The following is a 22279-nucleotide window of genomic DNA, read 5'->3' as shown; positions in this document are numbered from 1 at the left end:
CACCCAGTGCTCATTACAACATATGCCCTCCTTAATACCCATAACTGAGCTACCCCAATCCCTCACCCCTCTCCCATCTGAAACCCTCGGATATTTTCCCAGAGGCCATAATCTCACATAGTTCTTCTCATCTCTGATTTCCCCTCCTTCAGTTTTCTCTTTCTTCCTCTAATGTCCTCTGTGCTATTGCTTATGTTCCCCCATACGATAATTGTCATTCTCTGCTTGACTTATTTAACTTAGCATGATCTCCTCCAGTTCCATCCATGTTGATACAAAAGGCAGGTATTCATTCATTCTTTCTGATGGTTGAGTAATATTCCATTGTATATATGAACCACATCTTTATCCATTCTCAGTTGAAGGGGATCTCATCTCCCTCCACAGTTTGGCTATTGTGGACATGGCTGCTAAGAACATTAGGGTGCATGTGTATCTTTGGGGTACACTACATCTGTATCATTGAGGTAAATACCCAGAACTGTAATTGCTGGGTCATAGTTTAGCTCTATTTTTTTTTAACTTTTGAGGAGTGTCTATACTGTTTTCCAAAGTGGCTGTACCAACTTACAGTGTTCTTACAGTGTTCCCCATTCTCTCCATCCTTGTTAGCATTTGTTATTTGCTGCCTTGTTAGTTTCTGCCATTCTAACTGGTGTAACTGGTGTAGCTCATTGTGGTTTTGATATGTATTTCCTTGATTGCTAATGATGAACATCTTTTCATGTGTCTGTTAGCCATTTGTATGCCTTATTTGAAGAAGTGTCTGTCCGTGTCTCTGCCCATTCTTGACTGGGTTATTTGTTTTTTGGGTGTTGACTTCGAGAATTTCTTTACAGACCGTGGATACCAGCCCTTTCTCTGATATGTCATTTGCAAATATATTCTCCAATGCTGTGGGTTGCCTTTTAGTTTTGTTGGTTGTTTCCTTTTCTGTGCAGAAGCTTTTTATCCTGATGAAGTCCTAAAAGTTCATTTTTGTTTTTGTTTCCCTTCCCTTTAGAGATGTGTCTTGCAATAAGTTGCAATAGCTGATGCCAAAGAGGTTACTGCTTGTGCAGTATTTTGATGGATTCCTGTCTACATTGAAGTCTTTCATCCATTTAGTATTTGTCTTTGTGTGTGGTGTAAGAGAATGGCCTAGTTTCATTCTTCTACATGTGGCTGTCCAGTTTTCCCAGCAGCATCTATTGAAGAGACTGTCTTTTTTCCATTGAATATTTTTTTCCTGCTTTGTCAAAGATTAGTTTACCCTAGAGTTGAGGATCCATTTCTGGGCTCTCTATTCTTTTGCACTAATCTATGTGTCTGTTTTTATGCCAATACCATGCATCTTGGTGATCACAGCTTTGTAATATAGCATAAAATCAGGCAAAAAGTTGATCCCAACTTTGTTTTTCTTTTTCAACATTTCCTTGGTGATTAGGGATCTTTTCCTTCCATACAGATTTTAGGATCGTTTGTTTCAGCTCTAATAGGGATGGTGTTGAAAGTGTGTATTGTTCTGGGCAGCATAAACATTTTAACAATGTTTATTCTTCCAATCCATGAGAATGGAATGCTTTCCCATCTTTTTTGTGTCTCTCTCAGTTTCTTTCATAAATTTTCTTTAGTTTCTAAAGTATAGAACTATCACCTCTTTTGTTAGGTTTATTTCAAAATATCTTATGGGTTTTGGTGCTATTGTAAATGGAATGAATTATCTAATTTCTCTTTCTACACTTTCATTGTTAGTGTATAGAAAAGCAACTGATATCTGTGCATTGATTTTCTATCCTGCCATGTTGCTGAATTGCTATATGAGTTCTAGTAATTTGGAGGTGGAGTCTTTTGGGTTTTCCATATAAAGTACCATGTCTTCTGTGAAGAGAGAGAGTTTGACTTTTTTGCCAATTTGAATACCTTTTATTTATTTTTGTTTTATGATTGCTGAGGATAGGACTTCTGGTATTATGTTAAATAACAGTGGTGATAGTAGACATCCCTGTCATGTTCCTGACCTTAAGGGAAAAGCTCTCACTTTTTTCTCATTGAGTAAAATATTTGCTTTGGGCTTTTCTTAGATGGTCTTTATGGAATTGAGTAATATTCCCTCTATTCCTATACTCTGAAGAGTTTTAATCAGGAAAGGAGGCTGCATTTTGTCAAATGTATTTTCTGCATCAATTTAGGGGATCTTTGTTTTTGTCTTTTCTTTTATTAATGTGTTCTATCACATTGACTGATTTGCAAATGTTGAATCACACTTGTATCCCCAGGATAAATCCCACCTGGTCATGATGGATAATCTTTTTAATACACTGTTGGATCCTACTGGCTATGATCTTGTTGAGTATTTTGGCATCTATGTTCATCAGGGATATTGGTCTGTACTTCTCCTTTTGGATGGAGTCTTTTTCATGTATTGGGATCAAGGTAATGCTAGCCTTATAGAATGAGTTTGCAAGTTTTCCTTCTCTTTCTATTTTTTGAAGCAACTTCAGAAAAATCAGCATTATTTCTTCTTTAAATATTTGGTAGAATTCCCCCTGGGAATCCACTGGGCTCTGAATTCTTATTTTTGGAGGTTATTGGTTACTGCTTCTATTTTGTTATCAGTTATTGGTCTGTTCAGACTGTGAATTTCTTCCTGTTTCAGTTTTGGTAGTTTACAAGTTTCCAAGAAGGCATCCATTTTTTCTAGGTTGCCTCATTTATTGGCATATAGCTGTTGGTAATAATTTCTAATAATTGTTTCTATTTATTGGTGTTAGTCATGATCTTTCCCCTTTCATTCATAATGTTATTGATTTGTGTCCTTTGCCTTTTCTTTTGAATAAGTCTGGCCAGAGGTTTATTGATCTTATTAATTCTTTTAAAGAACTAGTTTCTAGTTTTGTTGATCTGCTCTACTGTCTTTCTGGTTTCTATTTCATTGATCTCTGCTCTAATCTTTATTATTTCATTTCATCTACATGTTTGGATGTGGATTTATTTTTATTTATTCTGCTTAGCACCTGTTTTGTACTTTGGAAATTTTGAGGCATAAGGTAAAGTATAAAGTTAGTGAATAGATTGACAATTTTTTTCTTGCTTAAGTATTCTCTATGGTTAGAATATGGTAACTTGTCTTTCAGATTTTTTAATCCCTTTTATCTGAATAAATTCCTCACTGTTATCATTGGGCTGCTTAAGTCTGTTTATTCTTGTATTTATGCTTCTTTTTCTTATAATTTTCATTCCTAGAACTTACTTTTTTGTAACCATCATTACATCATTTTTTGCCTGTTGTTATCTCAAAATTTCCTGTTATTTTTCGTGGATTTTACTCTTCTTTAAAAAATCCAATTAATATTTTAAATATACTTTAAAGTCAAATATAGATTACTATAATAGTTTTGATATTTCTATGGCAAATTCAACTCCAAAATTCTTGTATATATAATCATTTTATTATCGCTCATAGTTTTTCACCTTTTTACTGTTTTTTACACACTCCTCTTTAGTGGAAGTTATCATATACATTCTTAATCATGGTATGTTTCAAACAGAGCTCCACTATCCACACTGAGCAGTATGTACAAAATGTGATGTTCCTTTTGGATGTTTTTTATGAATCATTTAACCAGAGACCTTTCTCAGAAACAATGTAACATTGACCCTTCCAACTACTTTATGTCCCACCAATGTATTGTCCAATTTTCTTGACTTTTAGCTTTTTGTGTTTCTGTTCTTCCCATCTTTACATAACCCAGTCATAATTGACCTTCCATAGGCAACTTCAATTACTCAAATTACTGATGTATTCTCAGAACATTAATTTACTTCACAAACCAAGAGTTTCATGCTTTTTATTTTTGAAAATGGAAAAAATCTCCAACGTTAAAATGAAATGACAAGATTTACTAGGATGCATAACATGTATTTTTTCCAAACAAATTTCTATTAGAATTCTCTCCTTCCTACCCCCACCAAGAACTCTCCAACCACACACCATGAATGAAAAAATTAGTTCTTTTTAAAAAATCTTATCTGTTTACACAATTTACATTAAAATTTAGATCCCTTGAGGAGCATATACCAACATGGAATTAAAAGTGCAAGATATTATTGAAAAAAAGAACAGGAGAAGGTGGGAAAGTCTTCAGACAATGATGCAGTCCTTACACATATGGCAGTAAAGAGGAAAGGGAAGTGGATTGGAGTAAGAGACATGGATTGCAGCATAATTCCAAAAATGCTTTGTCCAGACAAGTTGGGATTCCTTAGGCCAAAGTCAGCTATTGGAGGATCTTTCATTTCATTGGAATGATTCTAATATAGAATTCCTTTTTTTGCTCTATAACCTGTAGAAACATGACCACTGAACATGTAGTCATGTTCCCAGAGGAAAAGAAGCCATGGTTGTCATTCAGTTATGCTCTCTGTAGCAAGATATTTGAGTTGCAAATTTTCATGGTCAGTGCAATTCCCCCTTGCTTCAAGTGCTGCATAAGTATAACTCTGAAAATATGTTCTTCACACTAACTCCTCCATAATTTCCATAAGCTTCTTCTTCCCGATAGGAGTCTTAGAAAAGGAGGGCTAATAAAACAAATTATAGCCATTACTAAAGCAGTTAATTTTAAGGTTGTGTCTCAGTGTCCAACTTTTTGTGTGTATGTGTGTGTGTTCCTTTTTTCTTCTTTTATGTAAAGGTAGCATAATTTCCTCCTGTTAATAAGAGTCAGTTATGCCTGCCTCAATGAAGATACCTCTTCTTGATTTCTTTTTTCTGGACACAAGGAATCCAAAGTGCCTAAGAGAGCCTTTTTAGAGACCAGGGCCAGTAAATCTTAAAGAACTGAGTTGCAGGGACAACAAATAAAAAATTTCTTAAAGGATCATTGGGAATAACGTTAAGTGAGAATATCCCTCCTTCCTTATTTTGCTTCCTGGACCCATATAGTCTTCCTATTGAGGAAACACTATCATATAGGAACCTATGAAAGGATGCAGATAATGTTTCCTAAATTATAATACCCTTTTGCATTTGGAATGTTTCCTTCAAGGTGGTGTTTCAGTTGTGTCTTCAGAATGCTTTAGCACCACCTTATGAGTGCAGCTGCTTCTCATAGTGTAGTATGTAACATTAAGAGTATAGTCCATGGTAACAGGCCCATTTCCACATACCCTTCACTGTGTACCCTGGTCTGTTAATATCTTGTGTGGGATTTCATCCTATGGATCAGGCATTCTGAAGGTTCAAACAACCAAAAAAAAAAAAAAAGTGAGCAAGATATTTGAATAGACATCTACGATAGAAAATACATGAATGACTGATCAACACTAAATAAGCTAACATCATAAGTCATCAAATAATGGAACTTAGAATCAAAATACAATAGTACTACAGCAAAATCATAATGGATACAAAAAAGGAGTAAGAATACCTCTTATTTAAGAGGACTAGTAATACTCTGAACTCTGTCACACACACTGCTAGTTGTAATATAAAGTGACATAATTAATCTGGATAGAAGTTTGACAGATTTTCTTTTTTTTTTAATAAGTTAAACATACACTTACTATTTGACCCAGATATTCTACCTCTAGATATTTATTCAAGAGAAATTAAAACATGTCTATAAATAATCATAGCAGCTTTATTTCTTTTTTTTTCTTTTTTTTTAATTTTTTATTTTTTATAAACATATATTTTTATCCCCAGGGGTACAGGTCTTTATTTCTTATATCCAAGTATTGAAAAATGTCCAAATGTCTTTCAACAAGTTGAAGCATAAATATATTGTGGTATATCTGTATGGGAAGAACCCTATACATGATTCACTAAATTCTACCCCTGAAATATTAAAAAACAAAAAACAAAACAAACAAACAAACAAAAAAGCTATATGTCAACCAAATTGGATTTAAATAAAGCATTTTTAAAATGCTAAGAACCACTGGCTTATGCAATAACATGGATGGATCTTCAAAACATTATGCTGAGAGAATGACACACAAGTGTACATATTGCACAATTTTATTATGAAATTCTGTAAATTGAATTTAGAGTTTCATATTGTAGAACAGATATTGCCTGGAACCCAAAGTCAGGGTAAGGACAGACCAAAAAGGAATATAAGAAACATTTTTGAGTGATAGGAATCTTCAAAATCTTGGTTATGGTAATACTTACACAATTCTGTATATTTGTCAAAACACACCAAACTCTCTACTTAATTCAGGTATATTTTATTTTATTCAAGTTAAACTTCAAATAGATTTATTTGAAAAATTTACTGGATCCTAAGTAGAAAAACTGCTTTAACCCACCATATCTTTTTCACAAATCCTAAAATAATGTTCTTGGAAAACTTGTAATAGAAACAAAAAATGCCAGATTCATTAGAGAAATTTTTTTAAATGGTGGTTTGAGGGGAAATGCTTAAAACAAGTAAACCTGCATTCATTTATCATAATTCCCACCAAAGATTTAAAATAGATTAAGAATAATCAGTCAACAGTAAAAGTTTTTGTTTACTTTTCATGTCAGTGTCAATCAACTATTTATCTGATTATCCCCCCATGTAAAACTCATATTGCTTATATTGCCATGAAATCCAGCTATGTCTAGGTTATAGTATACATCTGAATTACACAAGTTGTATTCTCTTCTGCTTCAAAAGGAATTTATACTTGGGGCCAGAGACTTGCACTATAAGAACTGTCCTCCAGTTTCCTTCAAATTCTGAATACCATAACTATATTGTGGGAAATTATTCAATAGCCTTTTTTCACTTCACTCTTCATGCAGACATAACATGTCAAGTATAACTGTTCACTATATTTTATGTTTTTACTGTAGCCTTCTGATTGGAGATTTCTACCTTTCAGGGAAAAAAAGTTCAGATCATGATTAATTTTTGTGTGTTTGGACCAGAACCAAGACATTTCTTCTTTGATGGTGTAAATGATATATATATACTTTTTTCTGTTTCAGGGGCTCTGAATATAATATAATTTACCTCCAATAAGTTGACATTATTTCAAATCTAAATTGTACTTTTTTCTTTTCAAAAATGAAGTTTTGTTCCATCCATGTTGTTGCAAATGGCAAGATTTCATTTCTTTTGATGGCTGCATAGTATTCCATTGTGTATATATACCACATCTTCTTGATCCATTCATCTGTTGATGGACATCTAGGTTCTTTCCATAGTTTGGCTATTGTGGACATTGCTGCTATAAACATTCGGGTGCCCTGGGGATAAAAATATATGTTTATAAAAATAAAAAATTATAAAAAAAAAAAAATAAATAAAATAAAAATAAAAATAAAAAAAAAAAAAATGAAGTTTTGTAATATAATTACATATGTATATTCTTTTATGATTTCTGAAGCACTATTAGGAACTTTATTCTCTAATGACCTCTTCATCAACCTTGTGAGATAATCATAGATAATTGTTATCACTCCATTTTTCAACAGAGTAAGCAGAGTCCAATAGTTGTTAAGTGTTAGTAAGAATTTTGGTCCACTGTTTTATGTAACCAACCTGTGATTTACTGTGCTTTTCCCTATCACTTTGGAATGAATTTACCAACTGTTATAACCTGTAAAATTATTTTTTTCTTTGCTTGAAAAAAGGAGCTGTGGGGATTATGCACAAATAGAAAGAGTGGGAATTATGTGTAATACATGTGGAATATGTTATTTTGACTGGAAAAGCATATGTCCTTTATTATATAAATTGAACTGAGCTGATAAGTCCAATTTCTTTACCAAGTTTGTTTTCCTTCATATTAATGAACCATAAAATGCAGAGATAGCACTTTGAAATTTTTTTCTTTTTTTTTCCCTTTTTTTAAATTTTTAATAATTTTTTATTTTTTATAAACATATATTTTTATCCCCAGGGGTACAGGTCTGTGAATCGCCAGGTTTACACACTTCACAGCACTCACCAAAGCACATACCCTCCCCAATGTCCATAATCCCACCCCCTTCTCCCAAACCCCCTCCCCCCAGCAACCCTCAGTTTGTTTTGTGAGATTAAGAGTCACTTGTGGTTTGTCTCCCTCCCAATCCCATCTTGTTTCATTGATTCTTCTCCTACCCACTTAAGTCCCCATGTTGCATCACCACTTCCTCATATCAGGGAGATCATATGATAGTTGTCTTTCTCTGCTTGACTTATTTCGCTAAGCATGATACGCTCTAGTTCCATCCATGTTGTCGCAAATGGCAAGATTTCATTTCTTTCGATGGCTGCATAGTATTCCATTGTGTATATATACCACTTCTTCTTGATCCATTCATCTGTTGATGGACATCTAGGTTCTTTCCATAGTTTGGCTATTGTGGACATTGCTGCTATAAACATTCGAGTACACGTGCCCCTTTGGATCACTACGTTTGTATCTTTAGGGTAAATACCTAATAGTGCAATTGCTGGGTCATAGGGCAGTTCTATTTTCAACATTTTGAGGAACCTCCATGCTGTTTTCCAGAGAGGTTGCACCAGCTTACATTCCCACCAACAGTGTAGGAAGGTTCCCCTTTCTCCGCATCCTCTCCAGCATCTGTCATTTCTTGACTTGTTGATTTTAGCCATTCTGACTGGTGTGAGGTGATATCTCATTGTGGTTTTGATTTGTATTTCCCTGATGCCGAGTGATATGGAGCACTTTTTCATGTGTCTGTTGGCCATCTGGATGTCTTCTTTGCAGAAATGTCTGTTCATGTCCTCTGCCCATTTCTTGATTGGATTATTTGTTCTTTGGGTGTTGAGTTTGCTAAGTTCTTTATAGATTCTGGACACTAGTCCTTTATCTGATATGTCGTTTGCAAATATCTTCTCCCATTCTGTCAGTTGTCTTTTGATTTTGTTAACTGTTTCCTTTGCTGTGCAAAAGCTTTTGATCTTGATGAAATCCCAATAGTTCATTTTTGCTCTTGCTTCCCTTGCCTTTTGCGTTGTTCCTAGGAAGATGTTGCTGCGGCTGAGGTCGAAGAGGTGATTATTTAAGAAAATAAATATAAAGGATCACCATTTCCTTTTAGATACATTTATAAAATTTCCAGTTGATATATCATGAAAGATTGTGATTTGCAACACCTATATAAATGAAGCTTCCTGAATAATACATCTACAAAGAATATGAAATACCACTATATTTACATGGTCACTTTCTTGTACATCATTCCAAGACCTAAAGAAAAATGGTAAAATATTTTCAAAAGCTTTATTATAGTGCTTTGGGAAATAAAAGAGAGAATTTTCCAAGATGGGATTTTCATATTTTACCTACTCAATCTACATTACAGGAGACATTTCAAACAGTAGATAATAATAATAATAAAAGGAGTAATAAAGTCTCTGTATCTTGTAGTCATAAAACAATGAACCAAGTCACAAGCACATAAAGCAATCTGAAATAAATATTAATAAATATATCTTTTTTATATGATTTTTCTTATCTAGTTTACTGAATTTGCTTATAGTTTTCTCACTCAACCCTACCTACCACCTCTTAATTAAATAAGCTGATAAAATTTCATCAAAGTGCAGAATTTCCTTTGCTTGAAATAAGGCTTTGTTCTATTACATGTCATGTGCCCTGGCTTTCTATTGTATAGAGTTGTACAAAAGGATGCTGTAACTCAAGTATATGCAGAAGGTTCTTTCATTGTTATAAATCAAACTGGTTTAACCTGTGATTGGGTTAAAGGTGTTCTCAGATTTCTGATGACTGCTTCTTGCTGAAAATTGCTAGGTTGCTTTTATTTTTCCACCGTCACCTTTACTGGGTTTGGAAGCCATTATAACTATAGAGCAAACTACTTAGCTAACCACAGTTTTTTAGCATAAATTAATAGGCCTGATGTACTTAGAATAACAGACTTTTATTTATATATAATGCCATTTTAATTGATGTGAACTTCTTTATCTTGGTTGCAGGTATTGGATTACTTCATAATTCATTATTGTAATCAGCAGGGTGTTAATTTGATTTTTTTTTAATTCCTGAATTCTGTCATTCTCATTGCTAGTTTATTAATAAAAATAGGTGGAGAAAATAAATGAAACCCAAATATTATAATCCTTAAAACCCATTATTTTGGAATTCTATATTAATTTGCTTATGACATTCTTTAAACCATGTCTGGGTTGTAGTAGAATAATCTATAAATTATTATTTAAGAATAATTAATTCAAGAAACTCTTAAGAATTGAAGAATTCAAGAAATTACTTAAGAATTATTAATTCAAGAAATTATTATTATTATTATTATTATTCACAATAGGTATAGAATAAAAAATACAAAACCATTTGCCACTTACATGAGATCAGAATAAGGATATTCTGGATATAATGGATATTCCTCTGCAGCAAAAATTAAGCATATAGAAAATACCTATGACAAATAAAATACAATCTGGTGCATAGAAATTACATTAGTTAAATAGTAATATCTCTAATGATAATTTGGGCTTATTATGAAATTGGTTATTTTGGTTTAGATAAGTTTTGTTTGATTATTTCTATAATTTTCTGGGACAAATGAACATCTTCTAAAGCTGCACTTGACAAACTGGAGAATTAGAAGAGAAAAAAATGCTAACCCCTTCCTGAGAACCATGTTTACAAAGTTTTGCATTCTTTCCACTTCAAAATAATTATTGTGGCTCTCTGTTTTATTTATTATTTATTTATTTATTATTTTTTTTCCTGAAAATAATTTGGGTTGTTATATTATATTTTTTAAATTTATTTTTTATTTTCAGCATAACAGTATTCATTATTTTTGCACCACACACAGTGCTCCATGATATCCCTGCTCTCCATAATACCCACCACCTGGTACCCCAACCTCCGAACCCCCACCTCTTCAAAACCCTCAGATTGTTTTTCAGAGTCCATAGTCGCTCATAGTTCACCTCCCCTTCCAATTTCCCCCAACCCCCTTCTCCTCTCTATCTCCCCATGTCCTCCATGCTATTTGTTAAGCTCCACAAATAAGTGAAACCATATGATCATTGACACTCTCTGCTTGACTTATTTCATTCAGCATAATCTCTTCCAAGCTCGTCCATGTTGCTACAAAAGTTGGGTATTCGTCCTTTCTGATGGAGGCATAATACTCCATAGTGTATATGGACCACATCTTCCTTATCCATTCGTCCATTGAAGGGCATCTTGGTTCTTTCCACAGTTTGGCGACCATGGCCATTGCTGCTACAAACACTGGGGTACAAATGGCCCTTCTTTTAACTACATCTGTATCTCTGGGGTAAATACACAGTAGTGCAATGGCAGGGTCATAGGGAAGTTCTATTTTTAATTTCTTGAGGAATCTCCACACTGTTCTCCAAAGAGGCTGCACCAACTTGCACTCCCACCAACAGTGGAAGAGGGTTCCCCTTTCTCCACATCCTCTCCAATACATGTTGTTTCCTGTCTTGCTAATTTGGGCCATTCTAACTGGTGTAAGGTGATATCTCAATGTAGTTTTAATTTGAATTTCCCAGATGGCTAGTGATGAACGTTTTTTCGTATGTCTGATAGCCATTTGTATGTCTTTATTGGAGAAGTGTCTGTCCATATCTTTGGCCCATTTTTGTTGATATGATTGTCTGTTTTGTGTGTGTTGAGTTTGAGGAGTTTATTATAGATCCTGGATATCAACCTTTTGTGTGTACTGTCATTTGCAAATATCTTCTGCCATTCCGTGGGTTGCCTCTTTGTATTGTTCACTGTTTCCTTTGCTAGGCAGAAGCTTTTGATTTTGATGAAGTCCCAAAAGTTTATTTTCACTTTTGTTTTCTTTGCCTTTGGAGACATATCTTGAAATAAGTTGCTGTGGCTGATATCGAAGAGATTACTACCTATGTTCTCCTCTAGGATTCTGATGGATTCCTGTCTCACATTAAGGCCTTTTATCCATACTGAGTTTATCTTTGTGTATGGTGTAAGAGAATGGTCGAGTTTCATTCTTCTAAATATAGCTGTCCAGTTTTCCCAGCACCATTTATTGAAGAGACTGTCTTTTCCACTGTATATTTTTTCCTGTATTGTCAAACATTAATTGACCATAGAGTTGAGGGTGGTGCATATCTGGGCTCTCTACTCTGTTCCACTGGTCTATGTGTCTGTTTTTATGCTAGTACCATGCTGTCTTGGTGATCACAGCTTTTTAGTAAAGCTTGAAATCAGATAATGTGATGCCCCCAGCTTTATATTTGTTTTTCGACATCTCTTTAGCAATTTGGGGTCTCTTCTCATTCCATACAAATTTTTGGATTATTTGCTCCAGCTCTTTGAAGAATACCGGTGGAATTTTGATTGGAATAGCATTAAAAGTATAGATTTCTGTAGTCAGCATAGACATTTTAACATTGTTTATCGTTCCAATCCAAGAGCATGGAATGGTCTTCCATCTTTTAGTGTCTTCTTCAATTTCTTTCATGAGTGTTCTGTAGTTCCTCGAGTACAGATCCTTTACCTATTTGATTAGGTTTATTCCCAATATCTTATGGTTATTGGTGCTATAGTAAATGGAATTGATTCTCTAATTTCCCTTTCTGTATTTTCATTATTAGTGTATATGTAAGCCACGGATTTCTGTACATTGACTTTGTAACCTGCCATGTTGCTGAATTGTTGTATGAGTTCTAGTAGTTTGGGGGTGGAGTCTTTGGGTTTTCCATATAAAGAATCATGTCATCTGCAAAGAGAGAGAGTTTGACTTCTTCATTACCAAGTTGGATATCTTTTATTTCTCTTTGTTGTCTGATTGCTGTTGCTAGGACTTCTAATACTATGCTGAACAAAAGTGGTGAGAGTGGGCATCCTTGTCATGTTCCTGCTCTCAATGGAAAGGATGCCAGCTTTTTCCAATGGAGGATGATATTTGATGTAGGTTTTTATAGATAGATTTGAGGTAGTTCAGGAATGTTCCTTCTATCCCTATAATTTGAAGCATTTTAATCAGGAACGAATCATGGATTTTGTCAAATGCTTTTTCTGCATCAATTGAGAGGACATGTGGTTCTTCTCTCTTCTCTTATTGATATGTTCTATCACATTGATTGATTTTCAAATGTTGAACCACCCCTGTAGCCCAGGGTTGAATCCCACCTGGTCATGGTGGATAATCTTATTTTTTTTTTTGTATAATATTTTTAATGTGCTGTTGGATCCTGTTGGCTAGGATCTTGTGGAGAATCTTAGCATCCATATTCCTCAGTGATATTGGTCTGAAATTCTCCTTTTTGGTAGGGTCTTTGCCTGGTTTGGAGATCAGGGTAATGCTGGCTTCATAGAGAGAGTCTGGAAGTTTTCCTTCTGCTTCAATTTTTTGAAACAGCTTCAGGAGAATAGGTGTTATTTCTTCTTTGAAAGTTTGGTAGAATACCCCAGGGAATCCGTCAGGTCCTGGACTCTTATTTTTTGGGAGGTTTTTGATCACTGTTTCAATCTCGTTACTAGATATTGGTCTATTCAGGTAGTCGATTTCTAGCTGGTTCAATTATGGTAGTTTATAGTTGTCCAGGAATGCATCCATTTCATCTAGGTTGCTAAGCTTATTGGCATATAACTGTTGATAATAACTTCTGATGATTGTTTCCACTTCCTTGGTGTTATATGTGATCTCTCCCTTTTCATTCATAATTTTATGTATTTGAGCTTACTCTCTTTTCTTTTGCATTAGTGTGGCCAATGATTTCTCAATCTTATTGTTTCTTTCATAAATCCAGCTTCCAGTTTCATTGATCTCTGGTTTCTACCTCATTGATCTCAGCTCTAATCTTGATTATATCCCTTCTTATGTGTGGAGTTAGTTTGATTTGTTGTTGATTCTCTAGTTCTTTAAGGTGTAGAGACAGCTGGTGAGTTCTGGATTTCTCAATTTTTTTGAGGGATGCTTGAATGGCTATTTATTTCCTGCTTAGGACCACCTTTGCTATATCACATAGGTTTTGGATCGAAGTGTCTTCATTGTCATTGGTTTTCATGAATTCTTTCAGTTCTTCTTTGATCTCCTGGTTGATCCAAGCATTCTAAAGCAAGGTGGTCTTTAGCTTCCAGGTATTTCTGTTCCTTCTGAACTTTTCCTTGTGATTTAGCTCCAGTTTCAAATAATTGTGATCTGAGAATGTGAAGGGAATAATCTCAGTCTTTTGGTATCAGTTGAGTCCTGATTTGTGACCCAGTAAGTGGTCTATTCTGGAGAGGGTTCCATGTGCACTTGAGAAGAATGAGTATTCTGTTGTTTGAGGGTGGAATGTTCTGTATCTATCTATGAGGTCCATCTGGTCCAATGTGTCATTCAATGTTCTTGTTTCTTTATTGATTTTCTGCTTTGATGATCTGTCTGTTTCTGAGAAAGGCATGTTAGGATCTCCAACGTTTAGTGTATTCATATAAATATGATTCTTTATCTTGATTAACAGTTTTCTTATGTAATTGGCTGCTCTCATATTTGGGGCATAGATATTTACAATTGTTAGATCATCTTGTTGGATAGTCCCTTTAAGAATGATGTAGTGTCCTTCTGTATCTCTGACTACAGTCTTTAGTTTAAAATCTTATTTATCTGATTTGAGAATCGCTACCCTGGCCTTCTTTTGAGGCCCATTAGCATGAAAGATGCTTCTCCATCTCTTCACTTTCAATCTGGGTGTATCTTTAAGTTCAAAATGGGTCTCTTGTAGACAACATATGGATGGGTCCTGTCGTTTTATCCAGTCTGCAACCCTGTGCCGTTTTATGGGTGCATTTAGGCCATTCACATTGAAGGTGATTATTGATAGGTATGTTTTTATTGACATCATGTTACTTTTGAAGTCTTTCTTTCTGTAGATTGTCTCTATATTTCTGTTCAATGCTATTCTTGGGCTTTTTCCTCCTTTAAAGAAGCCCCCTTAATATTTCCTGCAGTATCAACTTGGTGGTTGCATAGTCTTTTAAGCCTTGCTGGTCTTGGGAACTCTTTATCTCTCCATCCATTTTGAATGTCAGTCTTGCTGAATAAAGTATTCTTGGCTGCATGTTCTTCTCATTCAGTGCCCTGAATATATCTTGTCAGCCCTTTCTGGCTTTCCAGGTCTCTGTGGACAGGTCTGACTTTATTCTGATGGGCTTTCCTCTGTACATAAGGATCTTCTTTGTCCTAGCTGCTTTCAAGAGGTTCTGCCTACAATTATAACTCTTTATTCTTATTATTAGGTGTCTCGAGGAGTTTTGAGAATCTGTAATCTTGGGGGGGAACCTTTTGGCCTCTAGTACATGAACGCTGGTTCCATTCACGAGATTTGGAAAATTTTCATGAAGAACTTGTTCCACTATATCTTCTAGACTTCTTTCTTTCTCCTCCCCTCAGGGATTCCAATAATTCTGATGTTGTAACATTTCATGGCATCATTTATTTCCATGATTCTCTTTTCGTGGCTTCTAAGCTGTTTGTTCCAGGCTTCCTCCTGATCCTTTCTCTCTGTTTGTCCTCAAGATCACTAATTCTATCTTCTGTCTCAGTTACTCTAGCGTTGAGAGAATTTAGATTAAGTTGTAACTCATTGAGAGCATTGTGAACCTCATCCCTGGTAGCTTTCAGCTCTTCCCTAATATTTAAAACATGATCCCTGGTCGTTTTCAGTTCTGCCCTAATCAATTCCATTTGGTCGCCCATGGCTTTCTCCAAACTAGCTATTGCTTGGATAATTGTTAGTCTGAATTCTCTTTCCGACATACTGTCTATGTTGATAGAACCAGTTCTGTTGATAGAGTCCCTGGGGACTCAGGATTTTTTGCTTGTACCCAAAACCAAGGCAGCCACAGCTGTCTGGGCATCTCCAGACTGTCAGAGAAGTTCCAAGCAGCGATCGCACACTGAGATTTCCCGGCTGGCCCAAGCTGGAAGTGCCTGGTCTTTCCAGTCGGACAGCGCCTGGCTGGTGCCTGTGTGCACCTCTCTCAGGGGAGGGCATGAGGCACGACTCAGACTCTGATTGCACGGCAGGGCATTCGCTTCTGGCCCCTTATGGGAGCAGGATACCATGCACTCTCAGGCACACTGGTGGTTCAGGGACCAAGACCTGGTTTCTCTGGCACACTCTCTCTTGCTCTGCACCAGGGGTGGCCGTCCTGGGTCTGGGGACTTAAGCCCCTGATCCTAACACCCCGATATCTGCAATTTCCCCCCAGTGATATTTTGCTCTTTTTGAGTGCTTTCTACCAGACTCCCGAGTTAATGCTCGTTCGTCCCCAGGTGCAGGGCACTCTTATATTGGGATATTACTTTCCAACAGGTCGCCTCTGGTGGCTCCCTCCCCCTTTTGTTTATCTTCCAACATCAGTCCGATTTTCCCACTCCCGTTTACCTGCCCACTGGCATCTTCTGCTCTGGTAGAGATCCAGAAGTGTATAATTCTGATCTCAGGCTGATTTCGTGGGTGATTGGAGTTCTTTGGAAGGTAATCAGCTCACTTTAGGGTACAGGTTTAAAGGGCGCTTCCTCCTACTTCCCCGCCATCTTGTCTCCTCTCTTTGGCTCTCTGTTTTAATTCTTAACATCAGAATTACCTAAAATTTTTTATTGGCACCATGATCAAGGCTTGAAGGAAATTCAAAATGATACACAGTCATTTTTACCTGAAAAGAGTATAGAACTAAAATTTTCAAATTTAAAGGTAAGAAAAATAATTTCAGGTAAACAAGCAGTGAAAGGAATATGATGTTGATAGATCCCATGTAATTCTGAGTATGCAAATAGGTATAGTTAGTATTATATGAAAGATATAGTTCCTCACCAAGACTTTTTTTGAAATTGATAAATACTGAAAAAACAGTGCCCAGTAGTCAGTTGACTATAAGATCAGGTTTCACCATTTTTTCAAGAAAATAAAAATGTTGATGGCAATTGTATATTCTGTGTAAATAAATAATAGTTATGTTTAGTTCCACTTCTTTTGAGTTGTGTCACAATGGCACAAATATAGGTCTATTTTTGAATTCATGAGTAGAATTAGACTAATATATTTCATTCTGAGGACATATAGTGTTAATATTATATTTATTGTATTTTAATAAAATTATAATAAACACTAACATCAAACATTATATGCCATATGCAGTTCTTTGATCAAAATAGACAGTTTTAACTGAAATTTAAAACTAAAACTAGTCACTACGTCAGAAACTAAACAATTTGATGATTACCAGAGAAGAATAAATGTATAAAGATTTAAAATTAAATCTTAAAATTAAATTAAATTAAATTAATAAATTGAATTAAATTAAAATAAAATTCAAATTGAAATTAAATATTTCCCTTCTTGTGTGTGGGGTTGTTGATTGTCCAGTTCTTTAAGATGTAAAGACAGTTGGTGTATTCTGGATTTTTCATTTTTTTGAGGGAGGCTTGGATGGCTATATATTTCCCCTTAAGGACTGCCTTTGCCATATCCCATAGGTTTTTAACTGAAGTGTCTTCATTCTCTTTGGTTTCCATGAATGGTTAAAGTTCTTCTTTGATTTCCTGGTTGATCCAAACATTCATGATGCTCAGGATGGTGTTTAGCTTTCAAATGTTTGAATTCCTTCCAAACTTTTCTTGTGGTTGAGTTCCAGTTTCAAAGCAAATTTTCAAAGTCTGAAAATATGTAGGGAATAATGTTAGTCTTTTGGTATCAGTTGAGCCCTGATTTGTGGCCCAGTATGTGGTCTATTCTGGAGAAAGTTCCATATGTGCTCGAGAAGAATGAGTATTCTGTTGTTTTTGGGTGGATTGTTCTATATATATCTGTGAGGTCCATCTAGTCCAATGTGTCATTCAATATTATTGTTTCTTTATGGATTATCAGTTAGATGATCTATTATAAAATCTCTGCTTTTGAAACCAAATTTGGAGTCTTGACTCTGTAATGTCAATTTCTTTAGGAAGTTGCTCTCTGGTATCAATGCCAGGATAGGGTTGTTCATAAATGCCTCTTGATGTGTGTAATTGTGAGGCAGTATGGCTGGTATGACACCATCTGTCTTCTGTACTTTGAATCTCCTCTTCAGAATGATCTTGATCTTGGCTTATTCTAAGTCCTCACTGGGTTCTGATTTTTTTCTGGCACTGATGTCTAGCCCTTCAACTCTGAAACCAAATCTGGGTTCTAGACTCATCAGTGTTGACATCTAAAGCAAGTCTTTGTTTGGTAGTGTAACCTGGGTAAGGAGTTTGGTCAAATCCCTTGTTGAGGATTTTCAGTTGATCTGTGAATTTTGAGTGGCTGCATCTCTGACTCATTGTTATGGTCTTGGTTGGAAAGCTCTCTTGGGCCATGCTGGAAAAGATTTCTGAAGCCTAAAGATCAGAACTGAAGCATTTCTTTTCTCAGATTTCAGACTGATTTTGCAGGTTTTCAGAATGATTTGATATCTAGCTGAATCCAGGGACCAGATGAACATGGTCCCCTAGTCCTTCACCATCTTAAACCCCTTCTCCTGAACGTTTGTATTAATCTTACAACATATTGTGATTTTAAAATTCCTCAAGAAATTAAAAATAAAACTTCCCTATGACCCTGCAATTACACTCCTGGATATTTACCCCCAAAGATACAGATGTAGTGAAAAGAAGGGCCATCTGTACCCCAAAGTTTATAGCAGCAAGTTGCTGTGGCTGAGGTCAAAGAGATTGCTGTCTGTGTTCTATCTAGAATTTTTATGGATTCCTGTCTCATATTTAGGTATTTCATCCATTTTGAGTCTATTTTGTGTGTGGTGTAAGGAAATGGTCCAGTTTCATTATTCTGCATGTTTGTCCAATTTGCTAATGCCATTTGTTGAATAGATTGTCTTTTTTCTACTAGGCAGTCTTCCTGCTTTGTCAAAGATTAGTTGACCATAGAGTTGAAGGACCATTTCTAGGCTCTCTATTCTCTTCCATTGATCTATCTGTCTGTTTTTGTGCCAGTACCATACTGTCTTGATGATTAGAACTTTGTAATAGAGCTTGCTGTATGGAATTGTGATGCTGCCAGCTTTGGCTTTCTTTTTCAACATTCCTCTGGCTATTCAGGATCTTCCTGGTTCCATACAAATTTTAGGTTTATTTGTTCCATTTTGGTAAAAATAATTGATGGGATTTTGGTAGGGTTGTATTAAATGTGCAGATTATGCTAGGTAGCATAGACATTTTCACAATATTTGTTCTTCCAATCCATGAGTTTGGAACGTTTCTGCATTTATTTGTGTCTTCCTTAATTTCTTTCATGCGTATTCCATAGTTTTCTGAGTACAGACTCTGTGGCCGTTTGGTTAGATTTTTTCCTAGATATCTTAGGGTTTTCAGTGCAATTGTAAATAGAATCAACTCCTTAATTTCTCTTTCTTCTGTCTTGTTGTTGGTACATGGAAATGCAACTGATTTCTGTGCATTGATTTTATATTCTGCAACTTTACTGAATTCCTGTATTAGTTATAACAGGGTGGAGTCTTTTGTGTTTTCCACATAAAGCATTATAGCATCTGCAAAGAGTGAGAGTTTGACTTCTTCTTTGCCAATTAGGATGCCTTTTGTTTCTTATTATTGCCTGATTGCTGAGACTAGGAATTCTAGTACTATGTTGATTAACAGTGTTGATAGTGGACATCCCTGCCATGTTCCTGACATTAGGGAAAAAGCTCTGTTTTTTCCTTATTGAGAATTATATTCACTGTGAGTTTCTCATAGATGGCTTTTATGATATTGAGGTATATATCCTCTATCCTTACACTATGAAGTGTTTTGATCAAAAAAGATGCTTTTTCTGCATCTATTGAGAGGATCATATGGCTCTTGTTCTTTATTTTATTAATGTATTATATCACATCGATTGATTTTTGGATGTTGAACCAACCTAGCAGCACAGGAATAAATCCCACTTGGTCATGGAGAATAATCCTTTTAAGGTACTATTGGATCATATTGGCTAGTGGTTTGGTGAGAATTTCTGCCTCCATGTTCATCAGGGATATTAGTCTGTAATTCTCCTTTTTTTTTAAATTTTTTATTTTTTATAAACATATATTTTTATCCTTTTTGATGGGGTCTTTGGTTTTGGGATCAAGGTAATGCTGGCCTCATGAAATCACTGGAAGTTTTCCTTCCATTTCTATTTTTTGGAACAGTTTCAGGAGAATAGGAATTAATTCTTCTTTAAATGTTTGGTATAATGGACAGATTTCTTAATCTGGTCTTAGTCTCTTGTTTGTTGGCAGATTTTTTTATTACAACAAAACTAGGATTTGGTTCTTTGAAAGAATTAAGAATTAATAACCACCTGGCCAGACATATCCAAAAGAGAGGAGAAATGACCCAAATAACTAAAGTCATGAATGAAAGGGAGAGATCACAACCAACACCAAAGAAATACAAACAATTATAAGAACATATTATGAACAACTATATGCCAGCAAAGTAGATAGTCTGGAAGAAATGAATGCATTCCTAGAGACATATAAACTACCAAAACTGAACCAGCAAGGAACAGGAAACATGAGAAGACCCATAACCAGCAAGGAAAATGAAGCAATAATAAAAAATCTCCCAATATCTCTTTTTTAAACACTTCCCTAAAAATGGGTTACATTTATTCCCTTTGGGTAGAAGTTGATCTACTTTACTTGGTATTTTAGTTTCAAAGGGAAACCCTCCCTCATCCTTGCAACTCAGGGGACAATTTACTAAATAAAGTGTATCAAACTCCCCAAGTCTCTGCTTAAGGTAGATGAAAGAGACTTTATCATGGGTATGGCTGATATGCTAGATAAAATTCATGGGCAGTGAGTAGAAAGAACTAAAACACAAGTTGAGATTAGAAAATAAAATTTTTCTTTTCGCAATGTAACAAAATGAGAAATACATTGCCAGACTCTTTAATAGTTTTTCTAGGATATTACCTCTGAAAATAGCACTAACTTATTTAGGTTGGTATATAATAAATAGCTTCCATAATTTCTACATTAAAAGTTTATAAATAATCTAAATACTGCTTAGTCTAACAGGTCACAGCTGGTTGACCATTATTAATAATTCCCTGACCTGGATTGACAAAATATTTTAAGCCTAGGAGTCAAGTCTGGTCTATTTTTATCTGATGTTTAGAAGAAACCATTGAAGCAATATTCTATGAGAGTTCTTTTTTAAAAGAACAAAAATTAATAATACCCTTAGGTCATTGTAAAAATTAAATTAATACTTGTGAAATGTTTAGAACAATTAATGTTTAGAACAGGATCAGAAGGCACTCTGTGTTCTATCACTGTTATCAGCTAATGACATTTAGAGGACTTGATCAATATGTCTTCCAAGCAAAGACAGTCACTATAAATTTTATCCTAAAGTTTCCTGTCTTTTAAAAATATACTTAATGTCTAGAAAACTATATCCAGGTGTGCCTGGGTGGCTCAGTCAGTTAAGCATCTGCCTTCAGCTTAGGTCATGATCCCAAGGTCCTGGGATGGAACCCACATTGGGCTGCTTGCTTCTTCTCCCTCTGCAGGACCCCCTGCTTATGCTCTCTCTTAATCAAAAAAAAAAAAAAAAAAAACCAAAAAAAAAAACAACTATACCCATTTGGTTTATTTAATAAGAATCTAATTTGGGGTGCTTGGGTGGCTCAAGTGATTAAGCATCCAGCTATTGGTTTTGGTTCAAGTCATGAACTCATGGTGGTGGTGGGATTGAGCCCCACATCCAGCTCAGAGCTCAGCATGGAGTCTGCTTCAGATTGTCTCTCTCTCTCCTTCCCATTCATCCTCTTTTTCTCTCTCAAATAAATATATAAAATCTCTTTTTTTAAAGAATCTAATTTAACTAGTTTAATTAGTGACTTCAATACCTATATCCCCAGATTAAAATGAGTATGTACTTCTAACATTGTAGATATATCCACTTGGGTGTTATATAAGATCCTAAAGTCATCAAGCCCTAAATTGAACTCATATAAATTTCTTTCAATTTCTCTCTCCACCTTTTTAAAGTTAGTCTTTTTATGTCAGAAAATGATGTTGTCATCCACCCAGGTTTCCAGAATAAAAAAGTTTGAGTTATTTAGTTCTACCCCTAACAACACCCAGAAAAGTCATTCAAATATTTACTGCATATTTGTGGCCTATATTTTCTACCTCTACTTCTTTTATAACTTGAATCAAAGTCTTCATGATTTTCTCACCAGAGACATAAACTATCTGAAAATATATTTTATTTGATACTAATCTACCCCGTAGTTGACCAGATCTTTAATTGACTCTAGCATTTGAAATCTCCCTTCAAATC

This window comes from Mustela putorius, unplaced genomic scaffold (genome assembly GCF_011764305.1).
Source record: "Mustela putorius furo isolate JIRA1106 unplaced genomic scaffold, ASM1176430v1.1 tig00003913_pilon_pilon_pilon, whole genome shotgun sequence".
In the NCBI taxonomy this organism is placed as follows: domain Eukaryota; kingdom Metazoa; phylum Chordata; class Mammalia; order Carnivora; family Mustelidae; genus Mustela; species Mustela putorius.
This window is presented reverse-complemented; position numbering follows the sequence as displayed.